Raw genomic sequence first — 13,598 nt, 5'->3', positions numbered from 1 at the left:
AATCAAAAATAAATTTAATTTTGGGAATGAAGTCTAGAGCAGTTAAACTAAGCCACTCTGATTATGTAGAGGAATCTGTGGCTCTTTTAAAAAATATTTTGATTGACAATTCTTATCCAGAAAAAATCATTAATAGGTTTTTGTTTCATACAGCTATAGTGAACAATAATAACCAGGGACCTACAGCACAACAACTACCTAATATCACTAATACTCCTCTTGAGCCTAACCGAGTGACAGAGGATCAAAATGGACAACTTGTCAGTTATTTCTCTTTACCTTATATAGATAATCTTACATATAAACTTGCAAACGTTTTCAGACAATATAATAATATTAAAATTGCTAACAAACAAGTCAAGGCTCTCTCTAAACTCTATTCGAGAACTAAGACACCACTTCAGATAATGGAAAATTGGAATGTTGTGTACAGGTTGCAATGTAGAGATTGCGATTTGTCTTATATAGGCCAAACTTCTAGAAACTTAAAAGGTCGTATCACATCTCATAAAAGTGACTGTAGCAGGGGCGTTTTTGTCATGTGCATTGTCGGAACATGTTAACAGTTTAGATCTCACAGGATAGACTGGGATGGTGCTGAGATTCTGATAGAGCTGACTCATTTTGTAAAAGAACTTTTCTTGAAATGGTTCACATAAATTCACAAGTTAACACCCATGAATAAAAAGAAGTGACACCCAGAGTCTTAGTAAGTTATTTACGGTTACATTTTAGACTTGTACAGTGGTAAATATGGTTCATTGCGACAAGTGGCTACTCAAGGTTCTCAATAGTTATATTTTCATACCGTAGCTTGGGTGGGGTTTGATTTCGTTGAGTTTCTTGAAAAGATTTTTATCGCTTTTGTATTTCACCATCGCTTAAATGTCATTTCAATGTTAAGATATTAATTTATACTAAAATTTGTAATTACAATTCTCTCTTTTGAGATCTTGCTTTTCTTTTTCAATTCTAAGTAAATTTAGTCTGGTTCTATGTAAAGAAAACTTTTCACTTAAAATTAATTTATCAAGTTGTCTAATGCCTGTTTTCTCAGTGTAGCATTGATGTTATATTGCGCATGGTCGATCTCGCTGATGAAACGGAACCAATGTGTCAAAAATATTTCTATGTAGTTGTTTCTCTTCAATTCTTTTTATTATAGTAATGCATAAGTTTATCCTTTTTTACTTATCCAAGAGTAACATATTTTAATTCCTTTTGAAACTATGGTGTTCGTTAGTGAACGATCGGCGGTGCCCTAACAAAAACGCACTTTTACCGTAAAGAAAATCTTTGAAAAATTAATTCGTTTCTTTTGTCTTTTGAGTATTTACAATAAAATAATTAGATCGTTCATGAAGCAAAGTTAATTGCTATTTTATTTTAAGATTTTGACATGCAATTTCTCGTGCTTTGACTTTGTAACTCACACACGTTGTATTGTTTTTTATAAAGTTTTTGTAGTTAGTGTTCACGTGTATTTTAAAAGTTGATTTTTACTACTGCATTTGAGAAATGAGGATTCTTTTGATTGTTGAGCAATGTTGTAAACTTTACCATAATCCCACTTTGGTGAGTTGCATTTTAATAGTTTTTTACAAGAATAGAAATTGTATTTAATTACTATTGTTACGTTTTTCCTCGGTTCCGTGTGGATAGAAAGTCACAATTTATTTAAACACTATTTATTTAACACTAATTAACAAAAACAATAACGATAAAAGACTTATAGAACTATTTACAAACGATTTATAACTAAGAATTTATTTTGAATTTTAGCGCGTCAACTGCACTGGTCTATTTATAACTGCTCTCTTTAGGCCACAGCCGCCGGCTTTTATACCTACAGCTAAAGGTCTCTAGAATAGTCCATAGATCGTTAGGTGCATAGAGAAGGTTGGATTGTTCTCGTATGTACTACTCCATTCCAGTAGAACTCGATACTTCTCGAATCTTCGAATGAATCATTATGGTGTCTATTCTTTAATGCGATGTTAAGGTCATCCGAGGGCGGGCCATATTGTTAGGTTACGTCGAGTCCACACCGGTCCGCAACACTGCCCCCTTCTTAGGTACATGCTCGTCCCGAGATGTACACGGTGAATGAAGGATTTGCAAAGCTGGCTCCTGGTACATTGCGAAGTCTGGTAGAAATAACAGTCTACAATTTTCTCTCCCGATCTCAGCTTTGGGTTGTAGCAGCAAACAAGGATCTCGATTCCCGTAAATCTGAACAAGACTTCAATCATGTTCCGGATTGTACGCCAACTCAAACCATCGAGTCCACACGCCAGCTTCGGAATGGCTAATCGTGTAATGTTGTTGTTTAGCAAGGCTTCTCTAAGTTCAATCAGGGTCTTCCATAGATTGAGACTCACTTGGGGGCCATTCCTTGGTGACTAGGTAGAAAATGTGCCTTGCTTGACCAAGTTCATTGTCGGTTAGCCTCAAGACGCTTCGAATCTCTGGATCCTGTCGGCGTAGTTCTCCGACTCGCCCAAACTTCTCATTGAACGTCGCAGCGATTCCTCTGGACATCCGCAAATCTCGGGCCACACAGTGAGCGAGCGAATAATCAGGAGCCACGAAAAAGAGGTCTCGTTGTTCTTCTTTGGTTACACCATAGCGAGCCTTCTGACTGCTGTTGTATCGGGCCATGAAATCGTCAAAGGACATCTCCGAATCAGGGGGATCAAAGCTGCAGGTTCTCACGGTCCCAGCACGATCTTCTATTTCGCCTTGATAGGGGCTCAAACGGTTGAAATGAATTACCCTCGGCTTTCCTTTTGGCAATTTTCTGATACGGTATACGACGTCATTAATCCTATCCATGACTTCGTATGGCCCTTCCCACGAGGATTGTAGCTTCGGAGATAACCCACGATGCTCAGCTTGAATGTCGTAGTGTTCCTTCATTCGGTCACTAGCGCTTTGAATATCTATGCGGACTCGCTGATGGATGTCGTCCATCCTTTGGCGTAGTCTATGGACATAATCTTCTCCGGCGACATCTTCTCCCGGTCGGCAACCAAGCTTCACATCACAAGGTAGGCGCACTTCCCGTCCCATAACGATGCTGGCTGGAGTTTGCCCTGTGGATTCTTGGACGGATGAACGACAGGCCAACAGGAACAGGTGAAGAAATTTGTCCCAGTCTCTTTGGTGGTCAGAGACTACTTTGGCCAAATAACGGTTGATGGTTCTGTTCATGCGTTCAACCATCCCATCGGATTGTGGATGCAGAACAGTCGTCCTGGTCTCGCGGATGTTAAGGACTTCACAGACGCCTTGGAACAGATTGGACTCAAAGTTTCTTCCCTGATCTGAATGCAGCTCCATGGGAACACCAAACCTGCTGATCCATTCCTTAACAAGAGCATCAGCAATGGTGGACGCTTCTTGATTTGGCAACGCGTAGGCCTCGACCCATTTGCTGAAGTAATCCATTACTACCACAATGTATTTGTTGCCAACGTTCGTCTCCGGGAAAGGACCTGCCACGTCGATTGCTATTCGTTCGAAAGGACTGCCTACATTGAACTGGCGCATTGGAGCTTTACCACGCTTTTGTGGTCCATTGATAGCAACGCAAACGTCGCATTTCTTACACCAGGCCCTCACGTCTTCTGTGCAGTTCACCCAATAGAACCGTTCACGCAGCTTGCCAAGGGTCTTGCTAACACCAAGATGCCCACCGCTGGTTCCATTGTGAACTTCCGCCAAGACTTCCGGGACCCTCTTCTTTGGAATGACGATCAGCATTCTCTCTTCTTGTCCCTCTGGTCTCTCAATCACACGGCGAAGTAATCCGTTATCTATTACTAATGAATTCCACTGGGCCCAGTACGACTTTACGTTCGGCGAATATCTGCAAACTTCTTCCCACGTTGGTCTTTGGCCTGTGTTTTTCCAGTTAATTACTAAACCTAATTCTGGGTCACTGGTTTGGTCATTTGCAAGATCTTCGGGTGCCAACTATCATTAACCACAGTTGTTCTTAGGAGTTTCACTTCTTTCTCTTCTGCTCGGGAACAATGCTTACAGTCCTTAGCGCAAGGTCTTCTGGAAAGTGCGTCGGCATTCCAATGGATTGCCCCAGCTCGATGTTCTGTGTCGAAGTCAAATTCTTGTAATTGTTCAATCCATCTAGCTACCTGCCCTTCAGGATTCTTAAACTGCAACACCCATTTCAAAGCAGCATGGTCTGTTCTTAACAAGAACTTTCTTCCATAGAGATACTTGTAGAAGTGTTCCACTGCTTTAACTACTGCTAGTAATTCTCGTCTGGTTACACAGTAGTTCCTTTCCGGTTTTGACAAGGTCTTACTAAAATATCCAATGACTTTTTCTTGACCATCCTGGATCTGAGACAGAATAGCGCCTAACGCAACATTGCTAGCGTCGATATCCAATATAAAGTTTCCGTTGCCAAGAGGGTAGCTAAGTATGGGCGCACTAGTCAGGTCCTTCTTCAATTTTCGGAATGCCTCGTCAGAATCTGAGTCCCAAGAGAAACGCCTCTCGCCTTCGGTAAGTCTGGTCAATGGTTTTGCGATGGTGGCGAAACCCTGTACATAGCGGCGATAATATGTGCATAGTCCCAAAAAGCTTCGTAGTTCATGTTTATCTTTAGGTATTGGCCACTCTTCCACTGTCTTGGTCTTCTGTAGATCTACCGCAACTCCTTGGGAGGAGACTACATGTCCCAAGTTTCAAACCAGAGCTCCCTAGTCGCTTGAAAACTTCTTCCAAATTCTTCAGATGATCGTCAAAGGATTTCCCAACCACTATGATGTCATCCAGGTACACTAAACAGGTAGTCCAGGATAGACCCTTTAACACAGACTCCATTAGTCTCTCAAAGGTAGCTGGCGCGTTGCACAATCCAAAAGGCATGACGGTAAATTGCCACAGTCCGGTGCCCACCGAGAACGCTGTCTTCTCTCTGTCTTTCGGCGCCATGTCGACTTGCCAATATCCACTCTTCAATCTAAGGTAGAGAATATAGTCGATCCCGCCAGCCTGTCTAGAGTATCGTCTATCCTCGGCAGGGGATAGCTATCCTTCTTGGTAACATTATTAAGTTGCCGATAATCAACACAGAACCTGGTGGTACCGTCTTTCTTCTTTACTAGTACTACCGGCGATGTCCACGGGCTGTTAGATGGTTCGATGACACCCTCTTCTTTCATTTCTCGAAGGATTTTGTCAGCTTCTTCACGTTTGGCGAGCGGCAGTCTACTCGGATTTTGTTTGATTGGTCGTGCATCTCCGGTGTCAATTTTATGTTGTACTAAATTGGTACGACCTCTATGTCCTGCTTCTCCTTTATCAAACACATCTTGATACTTGATTATCAGGTTTCTCAATTTTCTACTATCTTCGGGAAATAATCCCTTAACGTTTACTAACTCCTTAACCATTTTGTCCGGAATTTTTGAAATCGAAACTTTGGAGGCTTCCACGCTTCGAATGACTGAGGAGGCCGAACAACAGTACCCTAACAGGGTTCCCTTCTTCAAGGATACAGAATGATAATTCGTGTTCATTACTCTTACCGGTACAGACTTCTTCGCTCGTAGCAGGGGTTTTCCAACAGCGACCCCTCGTCCTATTTCGCTGTCATGGTTCCTTGGCTCCAACAGAATAATACTCCCATTATTCGTTTTACCTTCCAGGCGACCATCCAAAAATATCTCACAGCGCTCAGGGATCGAAACATCTTCTGCTACTACCACGCGAAGCGTCTCCTCACATTTTCGATGTAGAACCACTTCTTCTTCATTTATTTTCAAAATTTCTTGTTTGAGGTTTAGTTCAAAACCTCTAGTGGTCACGATGTCCATTCCGAGAATAAGTTCATCTTCGATGTCTGCTACTAACACTCGATGATTAAAACAGGTGCTTCCGATAACAAAATTAAGATCTACCTCTCCATGGATGAGAGCGCAGCTTCCTGTAGCTGTACGTAGTCGCCATTGTGTTGTTTTAATCCTTTTTGATGTTTTAAGGATATCCGGCCTGATGATCGTTTTGGTCGCACCCGTATCCAACAGCATGGTCCGTAACTCTCCATCCACGAAACTAGCCACAAAAATGCTGTTGAACTTGTGTTGTAGCGATGCGACTTGAACAGTTTTCGTTGGAACCTGTTGGGTACTGCTCCATATGTGTCCCTTTGATTCGACACTTGGCGAAACCGAGTCCACGTCTTTTTCTTGACAGTGACTTCTTACGTGTCCTGCCTGGCCGCAATTCCAGCAACAAGTCGGTCCTTTCTTGCCCATGTACTCCTCCATGACTTTCCGTACAATGCTTTCCACGGATTTGTCGGAACATTGGTTGACCGCCCGTACTCTCACTAGAGACCGAGAACTGTTTCGCGGCCTCAAATTCTAGGGCACGTGCTAAAGCATCCACCAAGCGCGTTGGGTGGGCTAGAAGAAGCGCTTGCCTTGTCTCCCTGTCACGTAAGCCATCGGAGAATGTCTGTACTGCCAACCGCTCCATAACATTCTCGGGCGTAGCAGGATACGCAAGGCGAACCAGGCGGGCTACGTCGGCTTCAAACTCCTGCAGAGACTCATTTGACTTTTGAATGCGATTTTTTAGCTGTGAATGATAGACATGTTCCAAATGAGCTTGGCCGTACCTCATTTCTAAATGTCGTACCAATTGCTGATAATCTCCCTGTTCCGATGGTGACAGTGTCTGCAGGATATCAGTCGCATCTCTCGCAGTGCGACAGTCAAAGCGGTAGCCTTTTCAGCGATGTCCATCCGTTCGCTCTTCTGAGCGGCCTCAAACTGGCAAAAATAATTGGCCCAAGCGGTTTTTCCGTCAAACTGTGGAGGCTTAATAACTGACTTTGAGATATACTTATTTTCGACTAGTTTCGGTGCCTCCGATGTTTCTTGACATTTTGGTGAATTGGCCTTTTCTATTTCTTGTTTTAAAATTTCGATTTTTCTATTTACATCTTCCTCAATCTCCGTTATTTTGTCTTGTAGTTCCGTAGAATTCTCTATAATCTTATTGTTTAAACTTTCTTCTAAATTAAGTATTTTGTCATTGAAACTGGCTTGTAGATCTTTAGAATTTTCTATGATTTTATCCTCTAAAATATTAATTAAATCCTGGGAATTTTCCATAATTTTATCTTTCAAACTGTCTTCTAATTTTTGAGAATTCTCTGTGATTTTATCTTCTAAATTAACTTCCAAGTCAATTATTTTACTATTCAAATTGTCGTTTAAATTGTCTTGCAATTCCCGGGAATTTTCTGTAATTTTGTCATTCAAACTGTCTTCTAATTTTTGAGAGTTTTCCGTCATTTTAGCTTCTAATTTTTGTAGGCACGAGTCAAGGTCACCTTCGAACTCAAAGCAAAATGTGTCCGGATCCTCGCCTTCCTCCCTTAAAACGTCTCTCAGTCTGGTTTGCAAAATGCTTTTCTTTCCATCTGTCTCGCACTCTCTCTCTTCCAATATGGATTTCAGTTCGGACACTTTCAAGTCTTCAACAATTTTTTCGAAGCCATTTTCAGTCTTTTTATTTTTCTAGTCTATCACACACGCCACACTTGACACCAATTGTTACGTTTTTCGTCGGTTCCGTGTGGATAGAAAGTCACAATTTATTTAAACACTATTTATTTAACACTAATTTACAAAAACAATAACGATAAAAGACTTATAGAACTATTTACAAACGATTTATAACTAAGAATTTATTTTGAATTTTTGCGCGTCAACTGCACTGGTATATTTATAACTGCCCTCTCTAGGCCACTGCCGCCGGCTTTTATACCTACAGCAAAAGAAATCTAGAATAGTCCATAGATCGTTAGGCGCATAGAGAAGGCTTTCGAATGTTCTCGTATGTACTCGTCCATTCCAGTGGGACTCGATTCTTCTCGAACGAATGAATCATTGCGGTGTCTATGCGATGTTAAGGTCATCCGAGGGCGGGCCATATTGTGAGGTTAGGTCGAGTCCACACCGGCCCGCAACACTATAATTGTAGAAGAGTCCTGAAGAAGAGAACAACTGAATTCTCGAAAGCTTGACTAAACAATAAAGGGTTTTTCCTTGAACTAACGGCCTTCTTATTAGACTGCATCCCCAAGACACCTGTTTGAATATATATATATATATATATATATATATATATATATATATATATATATATATATATATATATATATATATATATATATATATATATATATATATATATATATATATATATATATATATATATATATATATATATATATATATATAATATAATTTGTAATTAAAATAACAACTAGACAATTGACATTTACAGGGTGGCGCCTCTCATACGCCGCGGAAGCTCCAAGGAGAACGACAGTTTACATTGAAATGAAATTTTGTGACCACATGTCGATTACTCAAGAGCACTTTTTCAAAATATAGAGAGTTCTACAGGGTGTCTTTAAAAAAAGTTACATATCAAAGTTCTGTTTTTTGTAATGGCACACCCTATACAGGGTGTCCCAGAAATAAGTGCAAGTATTTTAACTGGTAGTATAGTTCAACCCCAGAAAAACGCTTATGAGGTTTTTTTCTCGAAAAAAAAAATTGAAAATTCAAAATTTGTTGGAAATGTTTTTAGTTTTTAGTTAAAAACATAATTTCTTGATAATATGGCAACACAGGAATTATTAAATTTACAAGAAAGAAAATCCAGAAAAGACCTAGTGGTTCTTAAAATTTTTGCAAAAATATTTCTTTTTGGAAATTTTCAAAGTAAAATATTTTGGATTTATTTAAAAAACGATAAAGAGAAAATATGTTTCTTTTATCGAGATCTACCACCCCTTAAAATACTTGCACTTATTTCTGGGACACCCTATATATTAATTGATTTTCGGATTCTGGGAGAAACATAAAGTTGAGTTTCATTAGAGAAGTATATGACTAAAATGTAAGGTTTTTGACATATTTAACATTTTTTAAAAATGAAGAACAATTCGTAAATTACAATAAAAACTACCTAAATTGGAATTTACCCGGTATGGCCTAATATGTAGTTAAACTAACTATTGTACTTTAAATCATATTAAAACTTGATCCAAAAAGTTATACAGGGTGTGACAAAATTGATATTGAAAATTGGTCACCTTTAAAAGCATGTTACTCTCTTTTAAATGGAATACCCAGTATATTATTCCGATATTCAATAGAGAATTCATGTCTCTTCAAAATACTATTAAGGTTGCATGCCTAGCCCTCAAACAAAGATTTTCCTAGATATTTTCTAGATTAGGATTTGATCTGAGTAGATCTTTATTATTTGATAAAATCTAGGTGGTTGTGATATGTCTGACGTTACTTCAACATACATGGCTGTCTAACTAGTCCAATTTTAACAACTAGTTGCAGTTTTATTTTGTCAGTTAAACAAAAATTCTCAGAAAAATTTCAAAACAACTTTTTTATGTTTACTTTAGATGCTCTATACTTCCTTTGCTATAAATATCGAAATCTTAAATCATACAGGGTGTTTAAAGTTGTACCCCAAAGTTTCTAAAATATAAAATAATTTTTTTTTTCTGTTTTTCAACGGAACACTCTGTATATTATTGTTTTAAGTTTTATTAGATGGAGAGTTAAAATGGTTTTGCAGATACACGCAGTATTATTCCATAGGACCTTTCTACAGTAAAATACGAGAAAAAAATCATTAGGTGGCTTTGATAAAAATTTACTGTGGAAAATGCCACATGAGATATAAAACCGCGATTATCTGCGAAACCGTTCACAATTTCCCTAAATATAAAAAATGTTTATTTTTTAACTCTTCATCTAATAAAAAAATAATATAAGGGTGTTACATTTAAAAAAAAAACAAGAAAAATTATTTTATATTTTAGAAAATTTGGCGTAGAATTTTGAACATCCTGTATGATTTACGATTACCATATTTATAGCAAAGTAAGTACAGACCCAATCATGACAGGTATTTTGCCATCAATTCCCAAATATCTCGAGAACCATTAATCGTGGCGATTTTTAGCAAGAGATCTTTTTTACGTAAAAACGTCGTAAATGTATATTTTTTACTTAGTAGTTTTATACAGGTACGAGCTGTTAAAGTTATGACTCTTTAAACCAGTTAAAAATATGTAGGTAGCGCCCTCTACAAGTAAGAGTCATATTGACATCAAAATCAATTTTCTCATGTCAAAAAACTCCCAGACACCAATTTTCATCAAAATATTGACGTTACTTCAGAAATTATTAGGGAAAAATCGAAATAAAAATGAAATTTCTACACCCTGTATCTCCGAAACTAAGCATTTTAAGACACGTTTATACGGAGTTTTTACTTATTTTTAGTTGCAGAATACAATACAGTTCGGGCTACCCTGTATATCGTAATCTCAAATTTTACAGGATGATCAAAATTTAATGTCGACCTTGGATATAACTTTTCTTTTAGATACAGAATTTAAACTTTTTTTTATATAAAGCGGTACGAATTTTTAATAGTTTTATATATTTTTATACGGGGTATTACACTTCATATTACTGTTTCAACAGTTAAATATAATACAAAAAATCATTGGGTGACTCTCATAAAAAATTAAGAGAAAAACGTGAACATATTTTTCTTAAATACAATATGATCGAATAGAACGACATCTACGATGGCTTTGAAATGAAGATCATTCTCAGTTTATATGAAAAATTATATGGAGAATGTCATCGACGTTTATTTCCAAGCCAACTGGCCGCCGTTTTTTTTTTTCGATCATACGGTACTTTCTTATACAGTTTAGATCTGACTTAAACAAAATCTCTAAGTCCTTTATTTTAAGACTTATACATCCTCGCTATTACAGGGCCCTGTATAAATCAAAATTCAATGACTATATTTGGTCCTTTACCCATCCAAAACAGAACCCAATATGTACCCACCTCTTGGACACCGGCGTCCTAGGTCTGTTGGGATACTGCGTCAGCAGCTGAATGGGGGGACAGATAGAAGATTGCGAGGCGATGCGGGGGAGCTCCATGGCTCGGTCGTGGGGCCCAGCATCCGCGGGGGATGCCGCATATCGGGCTGAGGGCGGTCTGGGGTTGCGACTAGCGTCGCGACGGTCATGTCGCTTCGGAGAACTGATGGACGTCGGTGGCGTTTTGGGGGACGCATTGGAGCGGGGAGCACGCGCAGAGCGTGTTGGGTTGCAGTAAGAGGGGCAAGAGGGAGGGGTTGCAGGTGGTGAAAGTGAGATTTGTTCGTATACAGGGTTTTAAAATAAAAACTAGACAATTGACAGTTTTTATTTCTTTATTACATTGCGCAAAATTGTTTACTTTTTCTGGCTAATTATTAGTACTATTGTACTACATTATGTCAAACTATGTTAATTTCCAAACTTTACTATAATTCTAGTCTCGAGTTTTTTTTGCTACTACATAAAACTACAAACGATTTTGAAGATTTTTAGACATTTGTTAAAACAATATTTTTTTTCTTTATTACATTGCGCACAATTGTTTACTTTTTCTGGCTAATTATTAGTACTACAAAAAAATTGAATTTACTACAATCAATTTCATCGTTTGGAGTTTGTATACAACTAAAGACATTATGTCAAACTATGTTAATTTCCAAATTTTACTATAATTCTCTAATTCCAAGAAACTTTCGTTGAGTTTTTTTGCTACTACATGAAACTACAAACGATTTTGAAGATTTCTAGACATTTGTTAAAACAATATTTTTTTTATTACATTGCGCACAATTGTTTACTTTTTCTGGCTAATTAATAGTACTCATACAAAAAATTGACAATCAACACTCAATGTAAAAAAAAACCTCATACCCAAGAAAGGAAAAAAAAATATATATGGATATAATTCTAAAGGTTTAAGAAAAAGAAAAAAACAATAAACTTTCCTATTAATATATAATATATATATATATATAATATAATTTGTAATTAAAATAAAAACTAGACAATTGACATATACAGGGTGGCGCCTCTCATACGCCGCGGAAGCTCCAAGGAGAACGACAGTTTACATTGAAATGAAATTTTGTGACCATATGTCGATTACTCCAGAGCACTTTTTAAAAATATAGTTAGTTAGAGTTCTACAGGGTGTCTTCAAAAAAAGTTACATATCAAAGTTCTGTTTTTTGTAATGGCACACCCCATATAGGGTGTCCCAGAAATAAGTGCAAGTATTTTAACTGCTAGTATAGTTCAACCCCAGAAAAACGCTTATGAGGTTTTTTTCTCAAAAAAAAAATTTGAAAATTCAAAATTTGTTGGAAATTTTTTTAGTTTTTAGTTAAAAACATAATTTCTTGATAATATGGCAACACAGGAATTATTAAATTTACAAGAAAGAAAATCCAGAAAAGACCTAGTGGTTCTTAAAATTTTTGCTAAAATATTTCTTTTTGGAAATTTTCAAAGTAAAATATTTTGGATTTATTTAAAAAACGATAAAGAGAAAATATGTTTCTTTTATCGAGATCTACCACCCCTTAAAATACTTGCATTTTTTGTAATGGAACACCCTATATATTAATTGATTTTCGGATTCTGGGAGAAAAATAAGGGTGAGTTTTATAAGAAAAGCATATGACTAAAATGTAAGGTTTTTGACATATTTAACATTTTCTAGAAATAAAGAACAATTTTTAAATTACAATGAAAGCTACCTAAATTTGAATTTACCCGGTATAGCCTAATATGTAGTTAAATTAACTATTTTACTTTAAATCAAATTAAAACTTGATCCAAAAAGTTATACAGGGTGAGACAAAATTAATATTGTACATTATGTACTCTTTTATTTTAAATAGAACACCCAGTATATTATTCCAATATTCAATGGAGAATTCATGTCTCTTCAAAATAATATTAAGGTTGCCTACCCCTCAAACAAAGATTTTCCTAGATATTTTCATTTACATGATTTGATCTGAGCAGATCATTATTATTTGATAAAATCTAGGTGGTTGTGATATGTCTGACGTTACTTCAACATACATGGCTGTCTAATTAGTCCAATTTTAACAACTAGTTGCAGTTTTATTTTGTCAGTTAAAAGAAAAAAAAATTCTCAGAAAAATTTCAAAACTACTTTTTTATGTTTACTTTAGATGGTCTATACTTCCTTTGCTATAAATATCCAAATCTTAAATCATACAGGGTGTTTAAAGTTGTACCCCAAAGTTTCTAAAATATAAAATATTTTTTTTTTTCTGTTTTTTAAACGGAACACTCTGTATATTATTGTTTTAAGTTTTATTAGATGGAAAGTTAAAATGGTTTTGCAGATACACGCAGTATTATTCCATAGGATCTTTCTACAGTAAAATACGAGAAAAAAATCATTAGGTGGCTTTGATAAAAATTTACTGTGGAAAATGCCACATGAGATATAAAACCGCGATTATCTGCGAAACCGTTCACAATTTCCCTAAATATAAAAAATGTTTATTTTTTAACTCTCCATCTAATAAAAAAATAATATAAGGGTGTTACATTTAAAAAAAAAACAAGAAAAATTATTTTATATTTTAGAAAATTTGGCGTAGAATTT

This window comes from Sitophilus oryzae, unplaced genomic scaffold (genome assembly GCF_002938485.1).
Source record: "Sitophilus oryzae breed Bouriz unplaced genomic scaffold, Soryzae_2.0 scaffold_734_pilon_pilon, whole genome shotgun sequence".
In the NCBI taxonomy this organism is placed as follows: domain Eukaryota; kingdom Metazoa; phylum Arthropoda; class Insecta; order Coleoptera; family Curculionidae; genus Sitophilus; species Sitophilus oryzae.
This window is presented reverse-complemented; position numbering follows the sequence as displayed.